Source organism: Chinchilla lanigera, unplaced genomic scaffold (assembly GCF_000276665.1).
Source record: "Chinchilla lanigera isolate Chin_1 unplaced genomic scaffold, ChiLan1.0 scaffold00001, whole genome shotgun sequence".
NCBI classification, from domain to species: Eukaryota; Metazoa; Chordata; class Mammalia; order Rodentia; family Chinchillidae; genus Chinchilla; species Chinchilla lanigera.
The window spans coordinates 62,974,636-62,989,340 of NW_004955402.1; the positions used below are offsets into that span (position 1 = coordinate 62,974,636).

At 47.5% G+C, this 14,705-nt stretch overlaps 1 pseudogene; it reads right to left on the reverse strand.

The window, feature by feature from the left end:
• Positions 1-4,047: 4,047 nt before the first annotated feature.
• On the reverse strand, positions 4,048-5,140 carry LOC102014961 (annotated as a pseudogene).
• Between the last annotated feature and the right edge of the window lie 9,565 nt (positions 5,141-14,705).

The window sequence follows — 14,705 nt, forward strand, 5'->3', positions numbered from 1 at the left end:
TAGAGACATGCAATATTGATCAATCAAGGACTCATTAACAGTTTCTTTCAGCAAAAAAATAGAAGACAGTAGAACAACTATGTTAACTATCTTGTATATACATACATACAAAATTTCTCCTTCTTTCCCTTCTCTTTTCCGACATCCCACTAGAGTCCACAGTTCTTTGTCAAGATTCAATTTTCCTACAGCATAGGTGAGCACTGGTCTCCCCACCCACGTGGGGTTTTGTTACTCACCTGGGAGACATCTGGCCTCGGTCCTGTGCGTATTCTGTATGGTTTCCTTTCGGTATGTGGCACAGAAAGGGTCTGGGACAGCCTGTGGTGTAAGTCCTGCTATATAGAAAAGTTCTGGGCAGGTCCTATTTCATGAGATCCAGACCCCTCTCTGTACTTTTTATGTCTCTTCTGCCCATTGTTCACACAGCTTTTGTGTCATGTAAAGTGTCACACACTCCACTTGTCCTTTTGCACTTTGGCTTCTCCTTTAACCATGTGGAAGCATGGCAAGCAACTAGCTAGGGTCGAACACTCAACACCAATAATGAATTAGAGAGATGAGTTTTAAGAAAGGAAGATAATTTATTTGTAAAGAGAAAAAAAACAAGAAAGACAGAAATAAGCTGCCCAGGAGGGGGTCTGGAAAAAGATGGATACCTACAGGCCCTTGTCCCTGATTTCTTTTATTAGGATTAGGGACCCTTCCTTCTAGATTCGATACCTGGAACTTATCACAGTCTGATTGTTTCCCTGGATTATCTTTGGATGGGTCCCAGGTGCACTTTCCATTTAGTGGGCTTTGTTTGACTTTCTCCTGGCCTTTTGTCCTTCACAGGTCCTTGTCTCTGGGATGTATAGGTTGGTTAGGAAGAGCCTAATTAGTTAGTGATTAAGCAAATGCATGTGTTTCTAGTGCAGTAACAGTGACCCTAGAGTGAAATATGTGTGTGTGTGCATTTTATATACTAAATGGGAGTTTTCTTTTAAATCAGGTAGCTGCCCTTTGTCTCCTTTGCATTTTACTGGTGGTAAGGGAAGAGGTGCTTATCCTGGTTTCCATGCACCTGGCTTCCTCTGGTTAATCTCTCCATTAGAGAGCATTCCTTCCTTTGTTGTGAATGTTTATGCATTTATGCTATCTGGTGCTTTTCTATATCTGGTTTTTCTCTCTCTTGCTCTCTACCTTCGTCCTTTTAATTGCTCCTAAAGGAATTCTTCTAGTAAAATGTTAACTCCTTTAGTCAGGACTAACTACTGAATCTAGCTGCAGAGGCCAAAGCTGCTTTTAGTATGATTTTCTACTAATTTCTGTAATAAAGCCTAAGGAAGGCCTTGCTCTATTCTTTCACTGCCGGCGGACCTCCGGTCTTACAACAGTATGTCTTCAAACTGCTCTGTGCTGGGGCAGAGACCCTCCCTCTTTTCACATTGTGCGTACCCTCTGTGCATGCCTGTTCTTACAAGCTTCATTTCTCCGCATGGGCATTTGGACCGCTTCCCACGTTTCACAACTACAGTCTGTAAAGAAATGCCCCAGACGTGTAAGTTTCAAATTTCTTCAGCCTACTTCCAGAGTGGGATTGTTATTGGGTAGCCTGCTTCTAAAAGTAGCTTCCTAACTGAATGTTGCTGGGTTCTGGGTTGCTCACCTTTCCCTCTAGAGTTAAATTCCAGGAACTTCTCATTTCAAGCAAAGAATTGAACAAAAAAAGCAACAAAACAAAACAAAACAGAGACAAAGTTTATTTGAGAAAGTAAAAGTGAAGAGTGGGGAAGGAACTGGCTCTGCAGAGTGAGCTTGGGCTGAATTAAAAAGGAAAAAGCAAGATAAAAGAACACCCTGGAGAAAGCAGGGCGGGCTGTCATGAGAAAAGCCATGGTAGTGAGTTCTTCCTGTGACACCTCTCCTTTATGCTGTCCAAATCTCAAGGAAACCCTCGAGAACTTGTACCTACAGGTCTTCAGAGGCAGTGCTGGGATCCCATACTTCAGGCTGATGTTGGGTCTAGGCCATCCTATTGAAAACTTGCTGGATTTCTCAAGAGAAGTCCATTGCAGGGATTTGAGCAATGTTCTGTGCACATGTTCTGGGATCTTTGTAATTAACAGGTCATGCCTATAGGTCATACCTTGAGTTACGACTGGCCTCACGTATGACTCACTTGGGTTAAGACCAGCATGTTAGGTTTAACTTATGATGAAAGTCTTGAGTTACAACCAGAATGCAGACCCATTGTGTGGTTATAAACAAAGACAATGCCAGAAAAGCATATGTAAATGTACATAAGCGTCAGTCTGAGCCTAGATACCTGACGTTCTTATGGAAGGGAACTCTCCTTTCAAACAATAACCACCTTCCATTTTATCCTCCTATCCTGCAAACCAAAGATGTCAACTTGAATGGTGGATAGGGTATGACATTATTGTTTCTGGTAAACTAGGCACATTTTATAACTTTTTGGTGGATACACTAAGAAAATTATTGATGTTTCTGGTAAATTACACACATTATGCAACACTATGGGTATTTCCATTGTTTCTTATGGAAAGAAGTCTTGACTTAAACTGACTTGAGTTACAACCTGCTCTTGAGAACTAATTGTAAGTCAAGGGCCACTGTATTTCCCCAGCCAGCTTTGCCACGCCCTAATCTCCTATCTGAGAATTGTATACAGAGAACTGGCTGAGTGCACCAGAGTCCCTGCAGAGTTTGCCCCCACAGCCAGCCAGCAGGAGTTGGGGGCAGAGAACTAGATGTTTTTCTAGTTCTGTGGCAAGGAAGGGCATTTCAGCATTGTGTGAATGTGCATTTCTCTACCTGCAAATTGGAGCAGCAGACTGTGCTGTGCACTTGTAGTGTAGCGTGCTCGGGCATTTTCCCACAGAGTTGAGGGCTGTATTAGTCAACTTTCTCATCACTGGGACAAAACACTGACACATGCAATGTAAAGAAGAGGTTTTTTGGTTCATGGCCTCACGGGTTCACTCATGGTCGGCTGCTGCAAGGCAGAAACAGCATGGCAGAAGAGTGTGGCGGAGAGTGCTGCTCCACCCCTGTAGTCAGGAAGCAGAGGGGTTCGGGCATCATTTCAGACATAACCATAACGCGGGCTATTTTTTTATTCCCCTTGTGACTTGCTTGTCCATGCTTTTTCCATTTCTCTATGGCTTTTTCTTTTTTTTTTTTTTTTTCTAGTACCAAGAACTGAACTCATGACCTTGCGCTTGCCAGGCAGGCGCTGTGCCGCTGAGCTAAATCCTCAGCCCCCCTTTCTATGGCTTTTTGTCCTTTATCCCTCCATTTTCAGTAGTTCTCACTGTATTAATTATTATCATGGTTTTTTAAGTATTCTCCAGTCTCATCTTGTATAGCGAGGTGGGCATGCTTTTCCGATTGCTTTCTGAGTGGTTACTTGGTTAGTACCTGTGGAATAACATTTGGAAGTGTTGGAGATGTGCTGGTGCCGTTCTCTTGTTGCTTCTGGCTCTTTTCTGTTAAACAAGAGCGTGGCTTTAGACCTCAACCTAACAGTTCATTGTGTTAATAAATGTCCCTCAATTTCCTCAGAGTTTGGCAAAGGCTTTCTTGGTATCTGTGAAAATAATCATATGATTTTTCCACTTAGATTTGTAATTGTGTTGTTTCTTTGTAGAACTAGCTCAGGCTTCATTTTGGAAAAGACAATTGAATTGGGTTTTGGTGAGAGGCATAGACAAGATGGGGTACCTCACACAGTAGATTCCCCTGGTGTGGGCTAAGGGCTAGGGCTGAATCTCAGGTGGGTCTGTGTTCTCATTGCTACCCTATACCACTGTCCCCCCCCCCACAGGCTCTGGGACAGCTGGAGGAAGGACAAAGGCTGGCAGAAGCTGCAGTGGCCAATCACTTGGGCAGGACATCAGACCTGGGCAGGATTCAGACACCAACTTCCCACCATAGGTCTCGATTTTCTTCACAACCATGGCCTTGGTGCAGCCAAAGGAGCTAGAGCCCATGCCAAAGTTGAAACCAGGGCTTGGGACACCCTCATAGGGTGGGCTTAGCACTCCTGGTGGTCTTCCTCTGCATGTTCATGTTCTGCACTCCAGACTCCATCCAGCCGGTGCTCCTCTCCCTTCAGCAGCTCACCGACATTCATGGTATTCATGCAATTGCTACAACATGTCTGGCTGGCTTCTGCAGGGCAGCTTTCAGCTGAGCCATCTTGGAGTTGGCATCCTTAATGGCCATGTGTATTCCCCACACTGCTCAGCATCAGCAGTGGTGGCCTTCAATCTCCTGGATGCAGCAGGTGCTGCGTTCACCTCAGAGATCTCCATCTTCATGCAGCACAGGTAATTCCTATGCTTCCCAGCCAGAGTCTGCCCCTCTTTATACTTGATCTGTACATGCTTTTGGTCTCAGCCTGGCTGCAGTTGGTGATTTCCTTGTACCGAGCCTTGACCTCAGCAATGATATTGTCCCCATCTAGGGAGTAACTATTGCCCACAAGCAGCACCTGGATGTGTCTGAGATCTGGGAGTGCAACTCACATACCTCTTCTGCATACAACTGCCTGTGGAAGTTGATCTCACCTTCCAGGCAAGACTCCAGCTCCACCTTGTTTATGTGGGCTTCATCTACATGCTTCTTGACCTGGATAAATTCATTCTCCTTCTCTGTGTGCTTGCTGACCTCACCCTCATACTTATTCTCGAAGTCTTCCACCAGCCCCTGCATGTTGCCAAGTGCCCAGTGTGTCCAGCTGCAGCTGGAGGTTGTTGATGTAGCCTTGGAACATTCTGCCCGTGCTGCTCCGAGCCATCTTCTGCTGCTGCGGGAGGCTCCCCTTGGCCTCAAGCTTCTTGTTCTCCAGCTCCAGGAACCACAACTTGTTGATGAGGGAGGTGGATTTGTTGTGCATCTGGATCTCCTCCTGAATGTGCAGTCTGGATATTGGGATCCGCCTCCAGGTTTGGGGGTTCAGCAGGCTGTAGTTCACCTGGATGGGTGTGATGTTCCCCACACCACCAGCCCCACTGTAACCACCACACAGCCAGTGCCCAGTCTGACCCAGAAGGTGTAGGAAGCCAGTCCACGTATGTACAAGAGGCTGCCGAAGGCCTAGGGGCTGGAGGTGAATACTTGTAGAAACTCTGCATTATCCTGATGGCCATGGTAGAGGGCAGGGTGAAGCAGGTGGGCTCAGAGGCTAAGATAAGAGATTCAACAAGGAGCTAGGCAGCTGCTTCTAGGCAGTGAGCTCTTAGTGTATTATTTGATGTTATTAAACTTGCTTTATATTCCCAGAAGTTATATTTTTTCTTAAAGAGGTATTAGGTTCTGTTGAACAGTATTTTGTCTAGAATTTTTATATTGATGCTTGTGAGTGATATTAAACTTTAGTTTTCCTTCTTTATACTTGTTATAGTTGGTTTACATAATAGCATTTGTCTGCTTCATAGGAGAAATTAGGAAGCTTTTCTTCCTCTTCAAATCTCTAAAATAATTCACAGAACATCAAGACAGTATGGTGTTCATGAGGCTTGGGAGGGTGTCCTGTGGACCCATGTGGGCCCAGTGCTTTTTATGAGAAGTTTCTTAGTACTGCTCTCCATTTATTGGATGGAATGTGGTCTGTTTGTGTCTAATGCTAATGGAATAAATCTTTGTTTCCAGAGGAAATTATTCAACTAGGTTTTTAAATGTATTTGCACAGAGGGCTGCAAAATGTCTGTTATGATTGTTTAAATCTCTTTTGTTTCAAAAGTTAAATCTCTTAAATATAATAAAATTTTTAAAATGGCAGAAATTTGGGTGATTGGAAATACCATCATCCTAGCCGGGTGTGGTGTTGCACACCTGTAATCCCAGCACTCGGGAGGCTGAGGCAGAAGGATCGTGGTGAGTTCGAGACCAGCCTGGGCTACAAAGTGAGCTCAAGGCCAGTCTGAACTGCATAGCGAGACCCTGTCTCAAAAAGACAAAAAAAAAAAAAGGAAATACCATCATCCTAGAATTTTCAGGTTGCAGTTTCTAAAGTGACCTGTCCCAGAGTGTTGTTTACCCTGGTACATGAGGATGATGTAAGAGTGTCTTCTCTGCCCTTTTTTTCCTGTTGGCTACAGAATGACCAGCATGAAAAGCAGCATCATTCCCTAGGAGTTAATAGACAGCTGTCCTTTGGGAGCAGGCCTAGCAATCACAGAGGTCCTAACCAGCTCCCTGATGGCCAGTTAACATCAGTCTGATCTGCAGGGCATGCTATTCAGGATGTCAAATGTCAATAAAAATATAATGTGCAAATAGGTCAATGGATTTGTCATATCATGGGACGTCATTCTGCTGTAAGAACCTAAGATGTTATTTTTGCCCCTAAAATTAGAATAATTTTATTCCTTTTTCTAATTACTAAGATTACTTGTATCCTTCTTAAAAACAAAGGAAAAATGCAGGAGAGAATAACATAAAGAAGAAAGTAAACATCACCTGACACTTCGTGCTCATAGGTGAGCACTGTCAGCCTGGGGATGACCTCCCTTCCGGAACTGTCCTTGTGCATCTGCCCTTGGATGAGACACACAGTCTCACCCTCTGTGTGTCAGGATTATTCCCAGTTGGAACATGGGGAAGGGCATCTACAGGAAAAGATGAAGCCTCAAAGGAAGTCTCTGAGGTGTGCGAGATCATTTTCAACTCTTGGCGCTGTGTGCCCTGGTTTGTCTGAACCTGGTAAAGGAGGAAGGAGTCGAGCTGGCCAGGTGCTCGGTGTGGGGTGGAGGAACACAAGGGAAGAGTGTGTTGCTGTGGCTAGTCTAAGAACACGGCATCAAAATGAAAAGTGTTTTCTGGAGTAGGAGACATTGACAGGAGGTGGCTGCTGTGAGGATGGAGAATGCACTTCTGGGGAGAGACAGCAGCTCTACCTAGAAACCAGGCTGATGTTGGAGCTTCTCTGAGAGAGCAGGCCTGATTCCTCTAGGTCAGTGCTGTCACCTGTAACTCACATCTGCCTGCAACAGTGCAGTGTGTGTGTGTCATAAGGAGGCACAAGGCTAAGCCCCGAAAGTTAAATTACATGTGTTACATGTTGCTGAGGGCGCAGAGATGATTGATCAATTGCTCAATAAAATTGACTTGAAAAAGAAACCACAATTTAAGAATTGTAATGATTAAAAAGTCAAATTTAATTATCTGGAAAAATGTTTTGGGTTCTTCTTGATTTCCAATTAGTGGCCAAGTTTTGCTTCTGGCTGCCTGTAAGGAAGTTAGCCAGCCCCCTCCCAGGGTGGGAGCACTCTGGCTCCTGTGCTTGGGAAGCTCCTGCCTCCCTCGGGAACAGGGCCCTGATCCCACAGGGTCCACTCGAGTGGAGCTCAGCAGAGTCTGGTGGCCAGTTCAGGTCACACCTTGCCCTTAGTGGACATCCACCCTGACCTAAAGGTGGTCACGTGACCCTTGGTACCTGGCCACTTTTTTTCAGCCTAGGCACCCTGCTAGTACGAGGATGCTTGTCTTGTGGGAGCACAGTCCTTGCTTCCACTCCTGGCAGAAGTGGACTGGACCACTAAGTAGACACTGACAGTCTCAAACCAAGTCTTCTCTTTCTCTTGGCAGTGTCAGCCCCCTACATCCGAACATCCTGGTCACTGGGCAGGGCTCGGGCAGACAGTGTCTCCTGGCCCAGCAAAAGCCTGGCCTCTGGTCTCCACTGCTTTCAGGTGTGAGGCTTTAAGGATTGTTCAGGACCTGCAGGAGCTTTCGCTCATGGCAGGGGGAGAAGCACGCAGGGTCCAGAGGGGAGGAATGGGAAGAGGAGGGGCTGTTGAGCCCCCTCCCTGGATCATGGTCCTGGAAGCATGTGCTGTACCACCCTCCACCCTGCCCCCCCTCCACCCCACCCAGCTGCCCTCAGCTCTTCAAATATAGTGCCGTGGGCTGGACCCAACTCTCTTCTCTGGGCTCTGAAGCAAAAATGCTGATGTAAATAACTACTTCACAGAAGAAAAATGGTCTTAACAGTATATTTGCATACAAATGTACTAATTATAATTATCTTCCTATGTGTTAGAACAGAATTAGCAGTTAGAATTGTACTAGGACATGATATTCTTAAACACTTAGACATACATGGATACAGAGGTACTTAAGTACATGCGGGGACACGTGTGTACAAATGAACATGTGCATATGTCTGTGTGTCTGTGTCAGCGTGTAAATGTGTGTGTGTGTGTGCACGTGTCACTTCCTGGTGTCTGAGGGAAGTGCCTGTCCCTTTACCCTGCATTGCGTGTGGCCCGTGTGCCTCAGGAGGTTTGGTACTTGGGAGTCAGCGGCAACGTGAAGACTAGCCTTGCCTTAACTGAGCATATTTGCACTTGGTCGATTCTGTGAAATCTTGTAGCAATTGTAGGGCGGCAAAATTTTTATTTCTGAAGCAGAACTGTGAAGTCTCAATTCATTCAGAGATTTGAGCCCCTGCAAGTCTGCATCTGAAGGGCCTGCCTGCGCTCAGCAGCCCCCAGACCTGCTCTGGCTTTCTGGCCCAGGACACTGACTTGTGGAGGCTGTCTCCTGAGAGGCAGAGGGAGAGGGGGTAACTCCCCAGCCCACTTCACACGTGCAAGAGAGTCACTGCGGTATAAAACCTTCCGATGTTACAGCATAGGGGAATGTTTTGTGATTTCTGAGTCTGTAGAAAAACAAAGTTGTATCGAAGAGTAATACTCTATTTCCATCAAAGGCTCTTTGAAATTCCAGAGAACAAATACAGCCTCTGCTTGCTTTTAGTCCTGATGTAGCAGCCCGGCAGCTACAGCCATAGAGGCAGAATGATTTTCTGAGGCAGGGAGCCAGCAGCCTGCCAGTGTCCCCTGAAGGCTGGGCTCAGCAACTTGCACTCCAGGGCAGGCCATGCCAGCAGCCCCTGGGCTCTTCTAGCCTTCTACCATCTCCAGGCTGTGCCTACTGTGTGTCACTCCCTGACTCCACTTAGTCCTCTGGAGCAGCTGTTGCCCAGGGTGACCTGGTCTGCACAGAGTGTGAGGCAGGTGTGTGATAACAGCTGCGCTCTGCTGACGCATGTGTAGAAGTCTGTTCTCAAGTGCACAAGGGGTCCTGTGGTGGGACCCTGGCGGAGGTAGTTACCCATGAGTGTCCTGGAGCTGCGTAGGAACATAGGTCACACTCTGTGTGGGGCAGATCCGCTTATATCAGCAGTTCTGACTGCATGGGGGCAGAGTTCAGTGGGACAGCTGGGGGCAGCCTCTCTACTGGCTGGTCCACCATCAGTCCTGGGGGCGTCTGTCCAAGAAGGTGCCGTGACACTGACATGTTAGGTGGGAAGTGTCTTCTGATGTTCTGTGTGAGGCATTTCCTGATGACAGATCACCATCGAGTCACCTGGGAAGAGGAGATCCCAGATAATGATACTTGGTGCTGCCCACAGGAACCACGACCGCAGTAAGAAGACAGTGCGGAGACTTGGGAACCTGCTCCTCCTGGGGAGGCAAGGGCACATGTCAGTCTGGGCACACTGAACTTGCAGGCAGGCAGAAGCGCGTGGCTCTATAGGAGAGAACAGAAAGGCATCTTGAAGACAGGGCGTGAGGAGGAGCAGGATGGATGGACCAGCAGGGCACACACCAGGGGTTCACACAGGTGCTCTGTGTGTGCATTGAGAAGGACTGAGTGTAGACAGGACCCTCGGATCAGGGATGCAGGCCATGGGCTGGTGTGGGAGGGCGTGCAGAGAGCACAGTGAGAGCAGGAGAGGGTGGAGGCCTTCCTCTGAGTTGGAGGGATGAGACACAGGTGTGTGCTAGTGGGGCCATGGGGGAGGAGAGCTTCTGTTTATCTGCAGAGAAGAGAGAGCCAGGGAGGCAGGGGGCAGGGACAGGTGGTGGAAAGGTGGTGAGAGGGCTCAGCGGGGGTGTTCCCGAGGACCTGCCCTAGGAGCATGGTACCCAGAGCACAGAGTGTAGTGTAGTGCCAGGGAGGCTCCCTTTCTCTGAAACAGGAAGGTGAAAGGTGAAAGAAGGACTGGGCATGGGTCGAGCGGGGGAAAATGGTTCTTCCATGTCTGGTGTGATAACCTGAATCTCTGTCTTAGTTGCTAATAGGAGCCAGAGAGAAGGGGCAGGAACCAATTCTGAAGAGCTGTCGTGCTTCCGCTTGTCTTGTCAGAACCTTGCACTTAGAGACCACTTTTGTAGAGGCTCAGAGTGTTGCTGGGAGAAAGGCACACGTCATAATGATGCAGTTAGCTGCTGGGTGGGATAAACATAAAATGTCCCCCTGAAATAGGAGCTCCTAACTGGGGATCACACAGTAGTTTCAGAGTAATGTGCAACCCATTGGCTAGTGGCTAATCGCGTGTTAGGAAGAGAGGAGTGTGCCTGTTGGCTTCTGTAAGAGGCACACGGCCAGCCACAGCCTAAATGCAGACTTTGCCGTATCATTTTAGGAGAAGTTTGAGAAGCATTGACAGAGCTCTTACAAGAGTTCAGGTGCCATCTGAAAAGAGCCAACTGGGATGAGTGCCCCTCAGAGAACCTGACTGAGAGTAAGGAACAGGTTGCCAGGGGGGCTTACAGCCCACAGAGAAAACTGGAAGGTTGTCTTTAAATCAAACCATCTCATTTAGGGTGTTGTAAACCATGGGTACCTGCAGAGGCACTTATTGCCTAGGTTAGATAATTGATAGGTAGTGTTCAAATATGAAAGAAGTTAGAATGTGGCTGCTATGGCTTGAATCTGAAACCATCCCCCCAAGAAGGCTCAGATGTGCAGAGATGGGTTCACAGCTACATGGGCTGTTAGGAGCTGGGGCCTAGTCAGAGGAAGTAGGTCACAAGGGCATAACTTGGAAGGGTGTAGCTTGTTCCTGGCCCCTTCTTCTCCCTCTCTCTGTTTCCTTGCTACCACAAGATGAGCAGATTTTCTCTGCGAAGCCCTTTCACTATGATGGTTCTGCCTCTCCACAGGCCTAAAAGCAGGGAAGCTGGCTGATCATGGACTGGAACCTCTGAGACCGTGAGCCAAAAAAACCACCTTTTCCTCATTTAAATTGGCTTTACTCGCTATGATGTGACAGAAAGCTAACCAACACAGTAGGGGAAAGAACCAAAGGGTAGACTTCTGATCATAGGTCCCCCAGGACAATTCCTGGGTGCCTTGTGAGACTACAGAGGTCATTGTGTTTGCAGAGATCACTGGAAGTTTCATGCATAAAAAGCTGGCATTAAGGGTGGGTGGGCAGCGTGATGGACAGTGAGAGAGGGCCCTTTGGACTTGTACACAGGCCCCCCTTCCGGCCTGCCCGGACACTTCCTGTGGAAGGTGATTGTCCTGTGACTCGATGCTTTTGGAACCTGGAAGCTCACAGCAGCCATCTTCCTCCACTGTTGCCCCCACCTGCTGCTGGAGCGACAGCACCTCCACATCAGGAGCAGACTTTGGAAAGGGCTGGACAGGCAATCGAAGGGCCCCCAGCAGGCCTTGCTCCAGTGCTGAGCGCCCCTGGGCAGGACAGCATTCCCAAGCCTCCTCTCATGCATGCCACTTTTCCTACTTCCTCGGCCGCTTCCCTGCCCTCACCATGCCCTTCAGCCCCTACCCCGTCCTTCCTCAGCTGTCCTTCCCCGCCTGTCCCTTCTTACCTGCCAGGCCTCTCACTCTGTCACTCCTCCTTTCCTCTCCATTGTCTTCCTACCCTCTTGCTGTTTTCCAAAACCCTACACTTCCTTTACAGCCGTTCCTGTATTTAGAAGGTCTGTGCCTGGAGGAACCCCACGGACCACCGCCTTGTTTTACCCATGTGGACCCAAGAGGTTGGTATGCACAGCCCAAGGCACGTACGAAGCAGCCAAGACTGAATTATGCTGCTTCTGACTCAGGCCAGGGTCTTGTCTAGATGCAGGAACCCTTTTTGCACAGCACTGGCTGCCCTCACAGTGGTTCACACAGTTAGATGAGTGTTTTCAAAGAAAGGCGATGTGTGTGTCCCTACTCCCCTTGATGAATGTAATCGTCATGCACAGCAAACATGTAAACAACATTCACAAATCAGCAACAGAAAATAAAGGCCATGTCTGCCCTATGGCCTTGCCCATGTGACCCCTCCAGCTATCACCTCCAACCCCCCGTGTCTTCGGGCAGATCTCGAGTTGGTTAGAGCGAAGCTGTGGGCAGGTGACCTGTCTATTTCCCTGCTAGGGCTACTCCACCCCAACCCCCACCCCCGGCAATGAAAGGAGGACATTTTATTAATTTTTCTCTGCTACAGTATTTCAGTGTTTCTCAGGCTCTGTAGTTAAGAATTTAAGATCTAACCATGAGTCCATTTTGTTGCAGTCTGGTTTGACTCCATTACAGTTGCTGGGAATTTTTGTTGCGATTCTAATTGTTGTTTTCTTTCAACACCCACACTGTTAGTGCTGTGTTTGGGAAGTGAGAAATCACAAACTGTGAGTTAGAGAACAAAGCCCAAATCTGTTTGGCCACAGTAGTCAAAAAGAAACAAACTTTCACAGAATGTCGTTTCTATGGACAGACAACTGAGTGAGTGGAAGTGTCTTGTGTGAACGAATGGATGATACAGGCAGGTGCAGGTGACTTGGTCACGCTCCACTGCTGAAGTTCAGTGTCCCCACTGGCCTCTGACTGGAGCCAGGGTGGGCTTTGCAGGAAGCCTGGATGTCTGCCCCCACTTGGGAGTTCACCCCTGCCTTCCCTAGGGGTGTAGACAGAGGTGGCCTGAGGAAGCCGGGTTTCCCCCTGCTCAGGGGTAATGAGGCCACACCCCTGGTGCTAGCCACCTGGGGGGGGGGGTGGGAACGAGACTTCGCCTGGAAATCAGTGAAGATCTGTTGTGAGCAGAAACCCCACCCATCTACATTAAAAGATAGCGACATCCACTGCTGGTGCTGCTAAGAAGCTAGGTCTCTCGTGTATTGCCAGTGGGGTACAAGGCGGTGTTACCACTCTGGAAAACAATTTGGTAGTTTCTTTAGAAGTGGAGCATGTGGGCTAGGGATCAGCTCAGGGGTACAGAACTAGCCTAGCGTGTGCAGGGCCCTGGGTTCCATCCTCATTACACAAAACAACACTGCCTAGATATGCAGCAACCACTCCACAAAGGAAAAAAATGGACTTTCGTCAGATACAAAAACTTGAGCCTTTGGTTCATGTGAGAGCATGACGAGTGAATGTTCATGGTGTGTGTGTGAAATGCGTCTTCCTTCAGACCCTGGTGTGTCAGCACATCACCTATCTGACATGAAAAAAGCAAAGAAAAGAAAAAAGAAAAACAACGTATTAAAACATTTGCTGTATCCAGCGGGGCACTGGCGGCGGGTGCTGCATGGAAATGTTTATAGCAGATTTGTTCACAATAGCAATACTGGAAATAACCAAAATGCTCTTCAGCTCATGAAAGGTGAAGCAGTGGTGGCTCACCTGCACTACCAGGTGCTAATCAGCAACAACAACAACAGAAAGGTGGTGTTGACACAGCCACGGTCTGTGCGATCTCCAGGAAGTGTGTGAATGAAAATGCCCGTCCCCCGAAATTACCCACTGTGCAGATCCATTTATACAGCATCCCCTGTGAAGTCGTGGTTCAGAGTTTGTGACTTCAGTAGTTCACAGATTTTTCCTTAGAACTGTAACTAACAGTTGTTTGCAGAAACCCCTGCAATTTTGAGAAAACTGCAAGTATCCCCTGCAATTGTCTTTTTGGCGGGAGGTTTATAGGTAGCCAGTCTGAGAGGTTGTTCAGTTCTCCTTGCTGCCGATGGGCTGCTGCCCTGTAACCATCTCCAGCAGACGCACCAGCTCCCGCAGAGTAACAGGTTGCTGTACCGAGTGTAGCTATCTCAAGTGTTCTCGGTTTTGTTCTTCTTAAAGCCCTTAGATCCCTACGATGCCACCAAAATGCCTGCACCTTTAAGGCTTTATTAATGCAATATTTTATTAAATTAAATTATATCACTGCAGGAGACGCAGCATATTTAGGGTTTAAACTATATGAATAGGCATTTACAGGTACTTTTTTTAACCACGTCTCAAGTTCACAGTTTTTCACAATTCACAGGCCCTCTAGGAACATAATCTGGATGGATATTAACACCCCTAGCCATCATCTGAGGACTTTTCTTGTTCCGTTCATTTAGAAGTTCAGTCATTTGTAATTGTGTTTGTTCAGTTTTGAAGTCAGTGGTAAAGCCATATATTATGGATGGCTCAATAATCCTGAGTAGCTATATCAGAATAATAGTAGAGAAACGCATTTAAACTAGCATGGTCATGATAATAATAAAAGGAGAATTTCATGCACTTACAAAAATCTGAGTCTGTAAAATTACCTTCATCTTCCTGGCATCACATGCTTCCGTTAATAAAAATAAGATGATTAGAGTTTTCCATTTAGGAAAAACTTACTACTAGTGCCTCCTAGCAGCGTGTCTTCGTCTTTATCTCACCAGGGGCTGGCACGGCAGGGTGGTGAAAGTGCTCTCCGCTTCTGTTAAGCTGCATTCCTATGCAGGGAAACCTACTTGCTGTGGTCCTTTTGCACCAGCTGCTCCTGGGGAAGAGGGTGACAAGGTGTGTCGCCTGGGCCAGGCTCCAAGATGACAGACTGATGATTTCATTAAGCCACAATCTAATGCAAATTGCCTGAGGGTCCCAGAGCCACGTGATTATTTTATTGTTCAGCCAGA